This window comes from Sciurus carolinensis, chromosome 10, assembly GCF_902686445.1.
Source record: "Sciurus carolinensis chromosome 10, mSciCar1.2, whole genome shotgun sequence".
Classification (NCBI taxonomy): domain Eukaryota; kingdom Metazoa; phylum Chordata; class Mammalia; order Rodentia; family Sciuridae; genus Sciurus; species Sciurus carolinensis.
The window spans coordinates 81,296,791-81,316,669 of NC_062222.1; the positions used below are offsets into that span (position 1 = coordinate 81,296,791).

The 19,879-nt window shown below is 37.5% G+C and overlaps 1 long non-coding RNA gene across 1 annotated transcript in view; it reads left to right on the forward strand.

Annotated features, from left to right (window-relative positions):
- The first annotated feature begins 10,855 nt into the window (after positions 1–10,855).
- The window catches only part of LOC124994037 (uncharacterized), a 60,917-nt gene continuing 51,893 nt past the window's right edge, over positions 10,856–19,879 (forward strand). Inside the window, exon 1 of the long non-coding RNA XR_007110426.1 lies at positions 10,856–10,907. This is a non-coding gene — a long non-coding RNA (uncharacterized LOC124994037). The remainder of the gene's footprint in view (positions 10,908–19,879) is intronic.

Here is a 19,879-nt window from a genome sequence, read left to right on the forward strand (position 1 = left end):
AGCCGCTTTTATGCATGGTTGACGGGAAAGGCCAGAGCCCCTGGCCAGGGAAATTCCCGGAGCTCCTGGTGTTTCCCCAAGGGCGGAAGGAAGACGCCGCCCCGCCTCTGGCTGGAGTAGTGGTGCGGGGGCACACTGGTGCCGCCCGCCTCGCCCTCCTGCCTAACTCCCGGGGACCCTGCGATCTGGTCCCGGGCCCCGAAGGGAAGTGAGTGGTCGCCCTGCGAGGGGGACCTTGGGCGCCCGAACATTGGTGCGCGGGGTGTGGTGATCCGACCCGGTATACACACGTAGGGCTGGCACCAAGTTATTAATGGAGGGTTACTTCTCTGCAAGAAACTTCAGTTGGGATAGCAGTTAGGGGGAATGGCTGCCTCTTGACCCTCTCCTCTGGCTCTATGCTTTCGGATTTCCATTCATCTCTGAAATAAACACACACTATAAAATACATCTGTCATCTCAAATTACACATGAGAACGTTTGTCTTTTTTCTAGTGTTTCGTTATCTGAAATCACATTTGAGTTATGTTTTTCTGTAGTGGAGATGGGGGTAAGGTGGGGAGTAGTACCAGTGACACAGGTGAATTCAGTGTATTTTGAAGGTCCACGTTCTGATCTCCCATCTGTCCTCTCCGAACTTTTGGAGCTTCCGAAACTCTAGTAGTTTTTGCAGCATCGCCATTTTGTTCTTTTGGAGGCTGTGTTTTCATTCATGAAAAGCCTTTGTGGAGCAGTGAGGCGTTCCTGTTGATTTCAAGAGGCCCACCTTTTCTAGTAATGTCCTGGACAGTTGTTTGAATTTACCTGCATTGTACAATTGATTCCCTGCTGATAAACAATTATTGACATACTTTTTGTCCTTAAAGAATATCAATAAAGCATTTTCAAGTCTGTTCAGCTAATGCCTTCATATAGGCGATTCACTTTTCACCATCAGTTCAGTATCAATGTTTCTTTTTTTTTTTTTTTTTCTTTTCTTTCTTTCTTTTTTTTTTTTTTTTTTTTTTTTTTTTTTTTTTTTTTTCCTGGTACCAGGGATGAACCTCTGAATCCAGGGTGCTTACCCTCTGACCCTCTGAGCCACTTACCCTCTTTTTAAATTTTTTTATTTAGAGACCAGGTCTTCTGAAGTTGCTTAGGGTGTCACCAAGTTGCTGAGGCTGACCTTGAACTCCAGAACCTCCTGCCTCAGAGTTGCTGGGATTACAGGTGTGCACCACTGCACCCAACTTCAATGTTCCTTTTTTTTTTTTTTAAAGTTGAACTTAGGTGGACTGCATTGATTCTCCAGGGTGGTGGCAGAACTCCTTCTGCACTGCTGTAAGAAGGGCAGGGAGGCAGCTGTATGAAAAAAAAAAAAAAAAAAAAACTGTTGTCTCCAGGAACAGGGTGCTCCCTAGATGAAGAGTTAAATGATAAAAACTGTCAGGGCTAAAATTCAGCAATCCTATATCCCTTCTGCACCAAAGTTGGCAATGTGTCCAACTTCCTTTTGCTTATGGTTCTTTTTAGTAAAAGAGAGCTAATAGAAATACCTGCCTCTCAGGTATTGTTAAATATGCTGTATTTATGAACCATCATATGAAGTGCTAAGTAAATATTTGTTAAATAAACAAAATAGAAATGGTGCTTTACAGCCTTATTGTTAATAGCCTATTTGTGTCCCCCCATATGTCAAAACCCTAACCTATAATATGATGGTATTAGGAAGTAGAGGTTTTGGGAAGTAAATAATTAGGTTTAGGTGGGGTCATGGGATTGGGGAGAAAACGCATGATGGGATTAATGCCTTTATAAGAAAAGACCAGAGACCTTCCTACTCTTTCTCTCTCTTTTTTTTCCCTCTTTACCCACAGCATAGCAAGAAGGTAACCATTTGCAAACCAGAAAGCCTGCCTTTGCCAGACACTAAATCAGCTTACACTTTGAGTTTAGACCTCTTAGCCTCCAAAACTATGAAACAAATTGTTTAAGTCATTCAGTCTATGGTTGTACACAGTTAGGAGATTAACTTAAACGGAAACAGCCTATAGTAAATCCTTATGTAAACAGAACAAAAAAATCCATGTTTCCAAAGAAACATCTTCTAATTAATCTTTTAAATTTTCAGCATTAGAAATTTTGAAAGAAGAGTGTATCCATATTTTTAAGGACTCTTAATTGTTTTTTGTCCATTACTTGTTTGAAATTTCAGTTTCATAACTTCCCATATAAAATGACAATGAGAGTAAATTCTTCCTTCCCCATCTATTGGAAGATTTAAGACATGACTGTCTCTTTGTCATTGGCATTAACAACTGACTATCCAAACTTTTCATCTATTTCTTATATCTAAAGAACAATAGATATTATTAACTGAAATGATTCCACATCTGTGTAAGCCAGTTTTCCATTACTATGACAAAATAATCAGCTTAAAAGAAAGAAAAATTTATTTTGGCTCACAGTTTCAGAGGTTTCTGTTCATGGTTGCTTGGTCCTATTACTTTGGGCTTATGGTAAAGCAGCATTTCATTGTGGGAACTCATGACAGAGAAGTCCTGTTCATCTCATGGCAACTAGTAAGCAAAACAAGAGAGGAAGGAGTCCTTGTTCCAGTATCCTCCTCAAGGGCATGCTCCCAACAACCTAACTTCCCCCCCCATACACCACATCTTAAAGTTTCTACCATTTTCCAAAAGTACCACAGGTTGGCAAGCAATTCTTTAACACAGGAACTTTTAGGGAATGCTTTCAAATTGCAGTAAAGTTCAACTCAAGTACTGATATAAGCAAATTCTCAGGAAGAATAGAATTTCAATATATCTACTATAGTTGTCAAGAAAAATGAGACATGTCAAGAATCAGCTTCCTAGGGACATGTTTAATCAAAATCATTTGCTTTCTGAAAGGAAGTAGAAAGATTTTTTTCTTTCCTACTATTCTGCTTTCTGCTCTTTAACTGATGAAAGTCTCATGCGATGCTTCAAAAAATTTCAAGAGCACCAGTGTTTGAAGTCTCCTGTGATAAATGCCTTCTTGTTTTAACATATGCTGAATAGCACTGTTAACATGCACAAACTGTAAACTCATGCAATCACTGACTTAATGAAGTTATCCTTAAAATAGAAGCTCATTTTACTAAGTTCCATTTTACCAGTAATTTTTATAATATTCTTCAGATTTGATTAGTACATCCAATAGGCCTGCAGAATCTAGGAAACTGCTCCATGCTTAGCTCTGGCATTACTATTTGGGCAGCAAGAATGAGTGGTGTGGTCCTTTCTCCTGACTTGCCTTGAGGACTATGTTGACATAAATGCCATCCTTTCTCTTACATTTCCTAATATCCATAGCTCATTATGTATTATGGCTCTGTTCTGGAGGGGAAAATGAAAATGTTGAACAAATCACTAGATTACAAGATCTACCATCCCTATATCCAAGGGCACTCACTTGGTGTAGTATCAGTGTTAACTTCCTTTCCAATCTGTATTTTATTCAGTCTCCAATCTCTAAATTTGTCCCTGATACCCACCCTTCCACTTTCTTCTTAAAACAGAACTCTTATTTTCTACCAGAAATTCTTACTGCTGCCATTATCAGTTCATGTGGTAGTTAAGGTGAGATGACTACCATTATCAGTTCAAGTGGTTGAAGTGAGGCAAATGACAAATGGTTAAATTTGAGACCATGCTGGTTATACCAGAAGAAAAGGAATTGAGAGGCTCTTGGTGCTTACTTGAATTACTAAACTGATGGCTATGAAAACCTGGGACTTGACATTGCTTGGGAGAGAATTCTAAAAATGGAGCAAGCACAGAAGAAAGGCCTGACCTACATAGACAGGGTTATTGGGGTCATTGCTGAACACCTGAATCCAGCTTTACCTTATCTAATCCATTGACCTTCATTGTTATATAGTAACAGATGCTTTTATTAAGACAATTTGAGTTCCATCACTCATAATTAGAATCATGACAAAAATCTTCCATTTTTCATGTTGCTGTAACATCTTTCTAACACAGTTTGATTTTTCTACTATTTAAAGCGTTTCCTTTCTTTCTCTGTTCATTAAATCAGCATTTATGAATTAGGAATCAGGATAGCACCTAGAAACACAAAAAAAGGTATAAGATGGATTCTACTACTACCTAACTACCAGTCTAATAAGAAAGACGGATGTATTAACAAGATATACAAAACAGCCTCTTAAGTTCCATAATAGAATATGACCTGGGTATTATAGAGCAAAGAGGTGGTCCTATAATAGCCCTGTTTCTAAACTTGTTTCTCATGGGAGTGGGCAGAATACTGAGAAGAGTTAACAGAGAAGCCTCTCTGGAAAGTGCCTCTTGAGTTGAGTCTTAAAGGATAAGCAGGATTTTTCCAGTAAATGGGGAATTTGAAAGGTTAGGACAAAGTTCCAGAAGAAGGTAATCAAATAAGCAGAGGCATTGAAGCCAGAATAAGCATTGTGCATGCTTGGAGCAGATCATATATCTAGAGCTTAACCTGTGAAATAGGGAAAGGGAATAAACGGAGGTAAGAGAGGATTGCAGAACCTAGTCACAGAGACTATGCTGGCAAAGGTCCTCTTGCTATCATCTCATGGAGAAAGACAGAAGGGCAAGCAAGCATGTGAGAGAGAAGAGAGTGAGTAAAACTCATACCTTTATCAGGAACTAATTCTTGCTGTAACCAACTCACTCCCACAACAATGACATTAGTCCATTCATAAGAGCAGAGTTCTCATAATCTAATTACCTCTTTAAAGTTCCATCTCTTGGTAACAATAATTAAATTTTAGCATGAGTTTTGAAGGTGACATTCAAATATAGTATATGTGTACACATTCTTTACATTTTATCTTATGCAAATTCTCATGTTACATGACTTTCATTGGTACATTGATACTTGTCTTATTAATGAATTGTTTGGGTACAAGTGATTGAAACCTTATTAAACCAGCACAAGAGAAAATAAAAGGTTCATAAGCTGGTGGTAGTGGTGATGGAGGTGGTTAGATGTTGGGTGCATACAAAAGGCCAGAGAGAAGTCAGTGGATTTCTAGGGCAAGTAATAGCAATAGTCATTGCTCAAGGCTGGAACTTAGAAATAGAAAACTAGGAATATAGCTTATTTTGTGTTATAGTTTGAATGTGAGGAGTCCCCCTAAAACTTACATGTGAGACAATGCAGGAAGGTTCAGAGGAGAAATGATTGGATTGGGTTGTAAGAGTATTAACTCAATCAGTAGTGGTGAAGCCAGAATTAAGAACAGGTAGTTAGTGTAGAAACAGGGGATTGGGTCAAATCGAGGAAATGGAGGCCATAAAGTCATCTGCCTCTGGAAGTTGGAGACTGCCCCTGGAAGAATGGAATGTCAAGGATCTCCGGAGCCCATTGATTACCAAAATTACCTGCCTTTATCAAGGACTGCAAACAAGGGGCTGCTAATTGGTGTCTCCTGGGCCCTTATCTGCCTGAATCACCCTGGCACTCCCCCTGCCCATGGTTTCTCACTTAATGCAAAACCAGGCCTAGTCCTGTAGACAGGAAGGAGAGATGAGGGGGAGAGAACTGGAGAACAAAAGAGACTTTAACCTATAAAAGATGTAGGGTGCGCTCACTTCTGGGGACTTTTAGAACATCAGCCATGGCCCCCTTCTTCCTGCCAGGAGAAGTCTGTATTATTACCTTTAAATAAAACCTGCTTAATATGCTTGCCTTGGCGTGCTTCTCTAGTGTTCAGTCTTCAGCATTAGAAGGAGCAGAACTTGTCACCTGTAAACGGCGGTATCAGTGGTAGGGTGTGACTGGAGGAGGTGGGAGTTGGGGTGTGGCTAGGGGGTATATATATATTTTTTTTCCAATACTTCTCAAAGTATTCCATAAAATAGAAGAGGAGGGAACCCTCCCAAACTCATTCTATGAAGCCAATATCACCCTGATACCTAAACCAGACAGAGACACAAAAGGAAAGAAAATTTCAGAGCAATATCCTTAATGAACATCGACGCAAAAATTCTCAACAAAATTTTAGCAAATCGCATACAAAAACATATTAAAAAGATAGTGCACCATGATCAAGTGGGTTTCATCCCAGGGATGCAAGGTTGGTTCAACATCAGGAAATCAATAAATCATATCAATAGACTTAAAGTCAAGAATCACATGATTATTTCAATAGATGCAGAAAAAACATTTGATAAAATACAGCACCCCTTCATGCTCAAAACACTAGAAAAAATAGGGATAGTGGGAACATTCCTTAACATTGTAAAGGCCATCTATGCTAAGCCCATGGCTAATATCATTCTAAATGGTGAAAAACTGAAAGCATTCCCCCTTAAAACTGGAACAAGGCAGGGATGCCCTCTTTTACCACTTCTTTTCAATATCGTCCTTGAAACTCTAGCCAGAGCAATTAGACAGTCCAAAGAAATTAAAGGAATATGAATAGGAAAAAAAGAACTCAAACTATCCCTGTTTGCTGATGACATGATTATATACTTAGAGGAACCTGGAAATTCCACCAGAAAACTTTTAGATCTCATAAGTGAATTCAGTAAAGTAGTGGGATATAAGATCAATGCACATAAATCTAAGGCATTTTTATACATAAGTGATGAATCTTCAGAAAGAGAAATTAGGAAAACTACCCCATTCACATAGCATCGAAAAAAATAAAATACTTGGGAATCAATCTCACAAAAGAGGTGAAAGACCTCTACAGTGAGAACTACAGAACACTAAAGAAAGAAATTAAAGAAAACCTCAGAAGATGGAAAGATCTCCCATGTTCTTGGATAGGAAGAATTAATATTGTCAAAATGGCCATACTACCAAAAGTGCTATACAGATTCAATGCAATTCCAATTAAAATCCCAATGATGTACCTTACAGAAATAGAGCAAGAAATTATGAAATTCATCTGGAAGAATAAAAAACCCAGAATATCTAAAGCAATGCTCAGTAGAAAGAGTGAAGCAGGGGGTATCGCAATACCAGATCTTCAACTCTACTACAAAGCAATAGTAACAAAAACGGCATGGTATTGGTACCAAAATAGAAAGGTGGATCAATGGTACAGAATAGAGGACACGGATGCAAACCCAAATAAATACAATTTTCTCATACTAGACAAAGGGGCCAAAAATATGCAATGGAGAAAAGATAGCCTCTTCAACAAATGGTGCTGGGAGAATTGGAAATCCATATGCAACAGAATGAAACTAAACCCATATCTCTCACCATGCACGAAAGTAAACTCAAAATGGATTAAGGACCTCGGAATCAGACCAGAGACCGTGCATCTTAGAGAAGAAAAAGTAGGTCCAGAGCTTCAACATGTCGGCTTAGGACCAGACTTCCTCAACAGGACTCCCATAGCACAAGAAATAGGGGGTATATATTTTGTATCTGGAAAGTGGAGTCTCTTTCTGCTTCCTGATGATGCAAACTGCTTTCCTCTGCCATGCTCTTCCACCATGATGTTCTGCCTCACCTTGAGCCCCAAGGAATGGAGTTGGCCTTCTATGGATTAAGACTTCTGGAACTGTGAGCCCTCAAATAAACCTTTCTTCCTCTATAATTGTGCTGGTCAGATCATTTAGTCACAAACATTTTGTTTCTCTTAGATCATGCATTTCTCTTTGATTCCACCAATTGACTGTCAATCTAAACATTTATATTCCTTTTAAAGTCTTGAAAATAATTTTCATGGAATTATTATGAGAATAAAATCAGTTAACATTTATAAAAAGTGCTTAAAAGTAAAGCTATACACAATATTTTTAAGTAAAGAAAAATAATGAAGTAGCTAAAATTATCTTTTAAAAGTAAAAGGAAGCCCACCATGGTGGTGCATGTTTGTAATCCCAGTGACTCAGGAGACTGAGACAAGAAGATAAGAAGTTTAAGGCCAGCCTAGGCAACCTATCAAGACACTGTTATCAGAGTTATAAAGAAGGAGGGGGGAGCTGGGGATGATGTAACTCAGTGATAGAGTGCCCCTCTATAGAGTGTCCCAAACACACACACACACACACACACACACACACACACACACACAAATGGAATAAAGTAGATACAAAAGGTAGAATGGTGATTGCCAGGGTGAGGTAAAAGTAGGGAGTTATTTTATGGATAGAGAATTTCAGTTTTGCAAGATGAAAGAGTTCTGGAAAAGGATGGTGGTGATGTTTGTACAATATTATACTCAATTTCACTAAAATCATACTTAAGATGATTCTGTGGCATGTGTATTTTACCATAATAAAAAGAAAGCAAAATAAAATAAAAGTTAAGGGACTAAGTCATACATAAATTTGTAATTCTGTAGATGAAGTTGTTTTTATTGAATGCTTCTACTTAACAAAGAGCATCAGGGTGGGGTAATATTTTCTCAATATAAATAAAAGATGATACAGAAAGATGTTGAAAGTAAAGGCAGGTGACTCCAGGGATCATTATTGTAAACCCAGGGGTTATTTACTGAATGATTAGAATAATGACAGGGCTGTGTGTTTGAGAGGAGTAGATAGAATTTTGGGCCAACAGCTGTGAAAGTCCAAAGGTAGTTGACATTAATGAACCAAAGGATTGCAAAATATCAGAGAAATTTCACCTAAAGTTAGAAAGCATTGTACTATAGTGATCCCAATTCACATGATTTCATTCCTCCAGTAAGATTTTGTAACTTGAGAACAAAAACAGAAAGAAGACAGAGTGAGCGAGGGTTAGGGATAAGCCAGGAATGAACTATAAACAGAGTAGTTTGCAGAAATGACTACCTGTAAGTCCAGGCCAGGATGAAAGGTGGGTGAAATAAGAGAAGATATGATAGATTGGCAAAATGGGGCATCTCTGAAGGATTTTCATTTCTCCATGTGATGTTGAACATGTTTACTATAAATTTGTGACTGGAATAACTAGAAGAAGAGGTTGTGGGCAAAATGTTGTGCAAAGGGCCTTTCAGTATCTGTGATCATGGATGTGACACCATCCTGAAGATAATGATGTCAAAGGCAGGCTTCTACTTGTTAGGGATTGAGTTAATGTGTCATTTGAAGGTACGAAAGTACAGGCTAGAGTCATGAAATCCAATTAGGACAGGCAGAAAGTAACTATGGTAGAAAGTAGAAGGAGGAAGACTTAGTTATGTGTCACCTCTGACATAACTCCACTTTAAATGTAGATATATGCATTTAAATCATTTAATAAACACATTTTGTAATATTGCATAATTGTTTTTGGAGGATGTGAATGGCCAGATGAAGAGAAACTGTGGCAGGTCCCTGAAAGTTCTTAAACACACTATTCTTGCTGGAATTAGAAACATTGCTCTTGGTAACAGCATAGTTAGCAAGTATGGTATTTGTAAACTGTTATGAGAGAAGAGACAACCAGATCATGGCAGTAATAAGGTACTTAGTGGTAATACTGCTCTTAATAAATTCTTAGTTGGGTTGCTTATCTCAGCAATAAAATAGTCCTTACTCCCAAATTTCACATTAATGGCATTATTTTCCTCCCTTGGATGAATATTTGAAAATATTTTTAGTATCTCCTGAAGTTGACATTTTTTTTCTAGATGTTAGATACACTAGGGAGTATAAAGTTTTCTCCCTTAGAGGAAGGAAGATAAACACATAATTACAACAGATCGTAGAGAGAAATCTGATGGGGATTTTAGATATGGTGCTTTGGAATTATAGACTACAAGACAGATTAGTCAATATCATTGGTAATTATACTTTATTAGTTCTAACTTTGTTCATGCCTAGTGACTGCTTTCTTTTAAGTTTTGCTGACACCCATACCAAACTGAATAGTAGTATAATCAATCTCCTTGTTTTGTCTGCCCTGGTGAAGAAATAGTCGACCCTGGATTACATATGTTTGTTTCTTCTTCTTCATGTTTCACTAAAGAAAGAGTTAAGATTGTTTCTCATTAATAGACATCTTGAGTACTTCATTAAATCAACAAACATAGTGGTTTGAAAGTTGTGTGCTTTTAAATTTTGATTTTCTGACAAATGTCATTTATATTTATTGTATCAAGTTTACTGACTATAGCACCTCAGCATTGGATTATGGTCCTGCTGAAGGAAAATCCTTTCTTACCTGTGATTACTTTGTAGGTGCTCAAGATTGTAGCCACAGCTGATTGAAGTATGTACTCTGGGTGTAAAGCACAAAGAAAAGAGAAGGAAAATCATATTTATTTGCTAGGTTCCAGTTCTTGATCAATGAATCAATGAATTCAATGCCTGAGTTATTTATAATGTTTAATAACTTCACAAACACTAGGAGGTTCGTATGATTCTCATTTTGCAGTGAAGGGAACTAGAGGATAGAGTGTTATCGGTGGAGTTATATTTAAATCCAAGACTGACTCAGAAGTCTATTGCCTTAAAGCCAGTCTTTCTCTAGATAAGAAAAGAAGTGACTGGGAAGAAAAGACAAGATATAAGAATCTTAAATCTATGGAGTGTACTTTAGAATTTTTTTTTTCTTTTCAGCAAAGCATTAAAAGAACTTAAATCCGGTTTCTACTAGGAACCCAACAGAAATGAGGAGGTGACACTTGCACCAAGGTTCTCAACAGCCAGAGACACATCTATGGTTTGAACATCTCCTTCGAAGCTCATGTTGAAATTAAATTGTTACTATAACAGTGTTGAGAGGTGGGACCTTTAAGAGATGATTTGGTCATGAAGGCTCCACCCTCATGAATAGATTATGCTGTCATCTCAGAAGGGGTTGGTTATAGCAGGAGTGGGTTCCTGATAAAAGCATAAGCGGGGCCAACTTTCTGTTTTGTGTGCTCTCTTGCTCTTCCACCATGTTATGATGTATCCATCAGGAAGTCCCTCACCAGATGCCAGCACCAGGCTTTTGGACTTCTAACCTCCAGAACTGTGAGACACAAATTTCTTTTCTTTATAAATTATTCAGTCTCTGGTACTCTGTTATAGTGACAGAAAACTAAGATACTCTTGCTTACTTTACCATCTCAACACCAAATGCTGTACAAATGAAGTTCCCAGATTCCCTAACACTAGGTCGGGATATGATATTGAGATTGGAAGCAGATGTTAGGTAGGGTCTAATTGAATCTTACTTACACTGCTGCTCAAATTATCTTAGATGGCACTAATAAGAAGGTAGACTCCAAAATGACTATAAAAGCTTGGCTCTGTAGCCAAAAGCAATACTTTATAGCTACAAGTCATTATCCACTAGGGATCATAAAACCAATTTTTAGATTATAACCAGTTTTTAAAATATAATGGAATAAAATGCAATGGGATAGAATATTTTTAGAAGAAGATTATACTATATCACAATTGTTAACAAAATATAATCACTAAGTATTATATTGTGATACTTCTTGTGTCTTACACACATGGGTAACTCTGTAACACTAAATGGTTGATGCAGAAGATGTAGGAAAAAGAAATTTCCAGGAGCAAAAATGTGTCTTCAGTGATTTTTTTTTTCCAGCACCATATGATGAACTCAGGGTGCTCTATTGAGCTACATCTCTGACCACTTTTGCTTTAATTTTAATTTAATTAATTAATTTAATTTTATGTATTTATTTTTTTTGGTGATGGGGATTGAACCCAGGGCTTCCTGTATGCTAGACAAGCACTCAGTTACTGAGTTACATTCTCAGTCATTTCAGGGTCTCACTAAGTTGCTGAGGTTGACCTAGAACACTATCCTCCTGCCTCAGTCTCCCCAGTTGCTGGAATAACAAGCATGTACCACAGTATCCAGTTTTTGTTCAGTGATTTTGCTACATTGATCAAGTCTGTGACTAAATAATGAGTTGTTTGCTTGTAGAATTTATCTACTGAGAATTTCCAGTAAAGGAAAAAGAAAAATAATAAAACACATTCCATTCTAATTTCATCATTCCCTGAGAGTTTTCACAACAGAGATCTACAGTAAAGTATTGTATAACCTGGACTTTTCCGGGCAGGAATGCTTGCTTTTGATGCTCTTGCTGATAAGAGCAGCAACTTGGCAATATTCTAAGCAGAGTTAAAATATTAACAAGGCACCAGCACTGATTGACTTACCAAATTTGTTTTTGTCCTTTGTTCAATTGGTTCATACCTACTAAGCATTCAATCCAACTAAGAATATTGGTTATAGTAGGTATAAAAGGGAAATAAAGGAAAAAGTAAAATCTTTATACCTTATCACTATGACCCACTTTCCAGTGTGCTAATTTTTCAAAATATCAATTGTACTCATATTTCAACATTCTTTGATTTCTGCCAAAATGTCCTTGCTAAATGTTTAATTTAATCTACCAGACTGTCTTTGATAGCATAAAAATAACAATACAAGTATGATAATTGTATTAATTACTAACATTTAATGAAGACATACTTTCTTATACATTTTATATCTAAAATAAGACTGAAATTGTGCATGCATGTGTGTTTATAACATCTTCTGACAATAACCCAAGAAATAGACACCAAGCATGTACCCATTTCACAGATTTGAAATAGAATGCATGTGCCACATTAAAAAGTTTGGACCTTACACCATGAGCAAAAGAGAAATTTCGAATGTATGTACGTGCATGATATTGTATTTGTGTTTTAACAAAACATTTCTCATGGAATTGAAGGTAAGATATAGGGAAAACTCAAAAAAGCAGTAAAAGTTTCTGAGTTATGGTATCTATTCCCTCTTTAATTTATCTCTGCTCTACCTCCTGTGTGTATTCCATATATTCAGCAAAATGAACTTTCCTTTAATACTTTAATGGTCATTCAGGTTTCAGTGTGATTTCCCCTCTTGTAGCACTTCTGTTCTTCTCTTGACCATTAGTGAATCCCCATTCTTCTTTTCAAGACCAAGTTCACCTGTTAGTTGTAATAATTTACATGTCATTTTCCTGTATTAATAACATTATATGGAAAAAAATCTGGGAGCTGTGAGGCAGCCAGATTTGTTCTGCTTCTTGCATGTCATATGGCCTTGAGCAAGTTCTGTAAGGTTTTTGAGATTGTTTTCTAAGTTGTAAAATGGGAATATTATTACCTACCTTGAAATGGAGTGTGGATAAAATGCTTAAGATTGCAGATGGGAAAGTCACATGCAGGATGAAAGGTATTATTTTGTTGGTGGTGTTCAGGTATAATTTCTTGACCTGTCAATAGAATGTTATGTTAATTATAGCCAATTTTATTAGTGCATTTTAATTACAACAAGTAATGGGCTTCATTGTGGCATATTCGTGTACGCATTTAACATTCTTTGATCATATCTACCCTCCCAAATACTCTCCCTTACCCTCCTGTCTATCCTCTCCCTGATCCCCCTCCTCTTCTCTAATAGTCTCCCTCCTACTTTGTTTTTTGTTTGTTTGTTTTTAGTACCAGGTATTGAACTCAGGAATGTTTAACCACTGAGTCACATCCCTAGCCCGTTTATTTTTATTTTGAGACAGGGTCTCACTCAGTTGCTGAGGCTGACTTTGAATTTGTGATCCTTCTTCCTCAGCCTCCCTAGTCTCTGGGATTGCAAGCATGTGCCACCATGCCCCAGTTTACGTCCTACTTTAACTTTTCCCCACTAGATTCCACATATGAGGGAAAACATGATCCTTGTCTTTCTGAGTCTGACTTATTTCACTTAATATCATGATCTCCTGTTACATTCACTCTTCTATAGATGACATAATTTCATTCTTCTTCCTTTTCATCTCCTTATGGATGAATGATACTCCATTGTGTGTGTGTGTGTGTGTGTGTGTGTGTGTACACATACCTATCATACTTTATTTATTCATGAATCTGTCCATGGGCACCTGGACTGACTCTATAACTTGGCTATTGTGAATTTGCCATGATAAGCATGGGTATGCCAACTTCAATTGCTTTGAGTATATACCAAGGAGTGGGATAGCGGGATCATATGGTAGTTTTATTTTTAGTTTTTTGAGGAGCTTCCACACTGATTTCTATAAAGCTATACTAGTTTATATTTTCACATATAGCATATGAAGTTTCCTTTTGCCTGGCATCCTCCCTAGCATTAATTTGTGTGTGTGTGTGTGTGTGTGTGTGTGTGTGTAATGTGTGTGTTCTTGTTGATTGCCATTCTGACTGGGATGTGATGGAAACTCAGTGTAGTTTTGATTTGCATTTCCCCATGGATAAAGATGTTGAATTTTTTTCATTTAATTATTGACTGTTTATACTTCTTTTGAGAAAGTGCCTGCTTGGTTCATTTGCCCATTTATTGTTTGGATTTTGTGTGTGTGTGTGCTTTGAGTTCTTTATATATTCTGGATATTAATCCTTTGTTGGAAAAGATTTTGTTTCATTCTGCTAATTGTTTCCTTTGCTGCACAGAAACTTTTCAATTTGATGTAAATCCATTTGTTAATTCCTGCTATCATTTCCTGAGCCATTGAAGTCCTATTTAAGAAGTTGTTGCCTGTTCCTAATCCTGAAATTTTTCCTTGTTTTTTCTTGTAGCAGTTTCAAAGTTTCAAGTCTTCCATTTAAGACTTTGATCCATTTTGAGTTGATTTTTACAGGGTGAGAGCTAGACATCTAGTTTCAATCTTCTATATATAGATATTCAGTTTCCCCAATACCATTTCTTAAAGGGGTTATCTTTTCTCCAATGTATATTTTTGGCATCTGTGACAAAGATCAGATAGTTGTAGCTGCATTGACTTGTCTTGATGTTCTCTATTTTCTTGCTTTGGTTTTTGTTACTGTTTTTATGCCAGTACCTTGCTGTTTTTATTACTGTGGATCTGCAGTATATTTTGAAATCTGATATTGTGATGCCTCCAGCATTGTTCTTTTTCCTCGTGTTTGTTTTGGCTATTTGGTTTCTTTTTTTACTTCCATATGAATTTTAGGATTTTTTTCTAGTTATTTGAAGAATTTTCAGTATTTTGATGGGAATTGCATTGAATCTGTGGTTTGCTTTTGGAAATATGGCTGATTTAGCAATATACTTCTGCAGATCCATAAACATAGGAGGTCTTTCCATCTCCTAAATTGTTCTCCAATTTCTTTCTTCAGTATTTTATAGTTTTCATGGAGAGGTCTTTTACCTCATTGGTTAAATTTGTCCATAGGTGTTCTTTTGAGGTTATTATGAGTGAAATTGTTTTCCTGACGTCTTTCTTGGTAGGTTCATTCTTGGTGTATTGAAAAGCTATTTATTTTCGTATATTGATTTTGGATCATGCTATTTTGATGAATTTGTTTATCAGCTCTAGAAGTCTTTTGGTAGAACCTTTAAGGTTTTCTACATATAAGATCTGATCTGTGAATATGAATAATTTAACTTCTACCTTTCCTATTTGTCTCTGTTTTATTTTTTTCTCTTACCTAATTGAGCTGGCTCAAATTTCAAGTACTATATTGAATAAGAGTAGTGAGAATGAACATTCTTGTCTCTGTAATCAGTTGTTGATCAGATAATACAATACGTCATCATTACGGGAAAATTATTGCTGTCTTGCCCTTAGTGGTTCCTCAAAAGTATCCTTGAAACGTGTGCACTAGAAGGTAGTCATATTTTGTACAGGGTAATAACTTAATCCATTCACCTTGCCTGTTTTAAGAAAGATAACTTGATCTACTTTTAAGCAACTATCTTCCATAATTAAAGTAAATTCAGTTTATTGAAGTACTAGAATATATTGGAATTTCAAAAGCAGCAAATTCATTTCTCAACTTGCTCTTATAATGTAAAAGGCATCAAATTGCTCATGAATTAATAGGCTGACAGCCACTGTCATTTCCTGTGGGACACTTTCACAGTTGGGGCAAGAGAAGGTTGGACCCCAGGTGCAGTTCAATATATGATTTGGAAGACATTCCTGAATGTCTGAGTTTTGCATTGAATTTATGGGAACCAATGCCATGGATCTGAGCAGGGAGGAATCCATCCCCTAGAGCAAGGCTGTGGAGTCAGATCATCTTGCCAAGTGTCTGCTGTGCTGAACCTTTAGCTACTGCTTTTTTCTCACATGCATTCACTCAGGAAATGCTGCTTCATGGGCTGTAGCTACTTGTCAGGCTTATGACTCAACAAACTGAAATATTAGCCAAATGAAATTTTGTTTCCCAACTCAGGCTGCTCACTCATAGCACATGCGATTGAAATATGATCATCAGCAGCCTCAGATGTGCCAGTCTTCAGTCCACTAAGAGGAGCAGAGATGAAGCAAGAAGAGAGACAACCTGACCTTGGCCGCAAAGGGCAACAGGATGCCAAAGATGCAAGGTCATGCTGTTTCCCTCCTATTGAAAGTCAGGCCCATGACAAATTTATGCAAATATAACATGTCTTGAAGGCGACTTCTTTGTGCCAAGTGTCTCTGGTTTTCTTTGGCCTAGTCTATGGATGATACTAACTTATTTTATAGAATCTGGTTTCCAATATTTCTGCAAGCTGGGATCAAGGGACATCCATTTCACAGAAGGCCAAGGTCTGAGATGCAAGGCTGGAAGTGAGTTCCAGAGGAGGGTGAGAATGGGAGTCGGTTTCACTGACTTCCTATGACTTCTTCCCCACACCTCCCATCTCAGAATGACCATGGTTCACTGAAGGTGTAATAATTATCCTCTAAACCTGGGAATAGAGGAGCCTGGCACTTGTGTGAGGGGTACCCCTTCTCTTTATCCAAGCTCCCAGTCAAAAATATCCTGTGGACTAACAGGATATAAACACCAACTCCCTAAAGTAATGCAGTGACAATTTCTTTAAACGAAAAGAAAACCCTAGAAAAAGTAAGTATTCTGTAACTGGGGAGTCATCATTCCCAGGGTCAGGTTGCCTTTTGTCTTTATTGTGCTCAAGACAGTTCACAAGAGCTTACTGTTAAATTGTCAGAACTTTGTTAGTTCTTTGTTAATTAACTATTGGTAGCAGGAATTTGTCCCAAGTGGGAGTGTTTATTCCTTGGAAATCAGCAAACGCTACAAATATGGGTTATTTTTTTTTCTCTATCTTCTTTTCTTTCTTTTTGAAAGTTAGTCTGCCAATACACTATTGCTTATAGATCTGATGAACATGATCTTGATGAACAAGACTCCCCAGTTCTCCCTCTGACTATAGTTTCTGCTCTCTATCCCCATCGTCCTATGCTTGGATCCCCTGTACATGTTTTCCCCTTAACTGATTTTCTCTTTCACTTATTGATTTTTCCTAACTTCAACATTAAGGCAACTCTTACACACTATAGATTCTCAGGAGTTTGTTCTCACTGGACAGATCAGTGTGTACTACTTTTGGACCCAAGTGAAGGTTCTAGGAATGAAATACTACAAGATGAAGGATTATTTTCCTCAAGGATCATAAATCTGGGCATTCCCTGATACATGTCCTGGGGTTGGGGAGGTATTCTTTTGTTCCCCAAATTACTATTAAGAGACAACAAATAGGAATACTCAGTGACTGGCTCTCTCAGTCAGCTCCAATCTTCTCACTGTTTTTTCTTAAGCAGAAACTGAAGCTGTATGCCACAGCATTAAAGTGTGTATTTTTTCAGGTGGCTTAAATATTCCTGAGAGAATGGGAAAAGGGTGTATTTTAGAATTGAACGGAAGAAGACAACATTGCCTCCATAATTTGTGTACATTTCCAGCAAAACACACATATCCTAAAATGACAATAATTGGAGGGTGTTTGTGGTTTTAATCACAGGGTTTAAAATAACTAAACAACATGTATTTTAAGATGGGAACTGTTCCGGGAGTTGAAGCTATAGACAATTTCCTAGAGCCTTTTTTTTTTTTTTTTTTCCCTATTAGAATTAAGACTGTGTCAGCTTGTCAACTCCATTCCAGGAAAATTCTTACACAGAAATAAGCCTGTAATTCAATGGAAAACTTTACTGCTTACTTCAGGAAATTCTTGCACATCAGTTTATCTAGGTCATCAAAATTCTCATCTGGCCTAGTACCTCAGTTGTCAGAGAGAAGTTTGATTAACAGTGTCCCTGTCAAGACCTTCACTTCTCTTGTCCACAAATCCTAAACTGTTGTGTCAGCAACTTTGCCCAATTCCAGTTAGTTGCCTGACTTTTGAGCCTAGATCTCCTAACATCTTCTGAGACATTAAGACTGTCAACGCCCCCTCTTTGTTGAGTAAATCAAATAAACTTAGCTTTTCCTTAACAGAAGATTTTTTGTTGTTGACATTTCTGTCAAGTTGGCAGTTGACACATTCCACTGGAGAATAGACTGTAAAAATGAAGAAGATTTTATCTATAATGAACTGTTTAGGTATAGTTAAGATCTCTCTGTTCCATAGCATGCAGTGACACATTTGCCCTGGAAATATCTGGCTGGGTGTTGTTCTACAAGCTTGGTGCTATTGTTTTGGACATAGTTTGAATGTGTTGCCCAATTCTTTATGTGTTGGAGATTAAATTTCTTAGTCTGCAGTGTGGTAGTATTGAGAGGTGGTAGGGCCTTTAAGAGGTGATGCTTAGTGGGAGGTCATTAGGTCATTGCGGGCATGCCCTTGGAAAAAGGGTTAACAGTTCTCATGGAAACCCAGTCTCTCTCTGGCTTCTTGTTTTGCCTTATGCTCTCTCTGTGTTGCACACATTGCCACCATGATGCCTCTCTCCGTTAGGTGATTCAGCCAGCAGCCTTTGCCAAAGGTAGTGCAGTGATGTTTGGACCTTCAGTCTCCAAAATTGTGAGTTAATAGGTCTCTTTTCTTTATAAAGTATTCAGCTTCAGGTATTTCACTATAGCAAGAGAACAGAGATTAATGCCCTTGCAAACACACGTTTTATCTTCTATGGCATCCTGATTTTAAAATAATTTTATTTTCCAATGTATGCCCAGGTCTGGATGTCCCTAGTGGTTTTTTTGCTCTGGGTTTTGGTGTTAACTAGTACTCTAGATAAACCAGATGCCTGAAGCAAGGGAGGTGAGTCAGACAACTGGGATGAAGATCTGTTTTGAGAAGTAAGGAACAGGGAAGGAAAACAGAAATGATTTCCTCTTGTCATTTTAAATCTCACCTTAGGTTTTTCTGTTGAAATGTTCTAGGCCAAAGTAATAATTCATGAATCCAGCACACTATCCCTTTCTCAAAAGAACTTTTTCTTGGCCGTTTGCTCTGGATACTTTGCAAAAGTCTGTGGAGAATGGATAGTTTGCTGGGTCTAGAGTCTGGAGAAGAAATCCACTGACCCTGCTCTTTCATTGTCTAGCTGTATGACCTCAGGTGAGCCAGTTAGCATTTCCTTTACCAGTGAAAGGTGATTATGAAAACTTCTAATTGTTTTGCAAATGTGTGAAATTATTAATATTCACATTAATGTCTAGGTTTGTAGGTCTTTAGGCTACAGTTGGGCAAAGCTGCAAAGAGAGTGACAATTAAAATATATATGGAGGGTCTGTTGTGGGCCAGGAGGTATCCTGGCTTTTCTATGCAGGAATTAATTTGATTCTCACACTAACTTCACAAAGAAGTATTATTAGCTCTTTATAGATGGAGTAACCGGGACTCGGAGAGGCTATTCTGAATCACAGGCAGCAAGTGGATGAACTGCGGTCCTAACTGGGAGGATTTTGATTTATGCCAATTCTCTTTTAACAGGTCAGTCTGCTGCCCTTACCAACTATGTGGCAAGATCACAGTGTTTATTGAAATACCATTTCCCTGAAATGAGGAATTGAAGACATTTTTCTCCCCAGAGGGATTTAGTGGAGGCTTTCTGAAAGCATTGTTCTTCAAATATTCATAGTTTGGAAAATTTACTTTTTAGTTACCCCAGTTATTTTCATATATGAGAGACTACACTAGAAGTTCCATTAATGGATTTGAGATTGCATTTATATACCACCTTAAATAGATGTGAGTCTAGCAA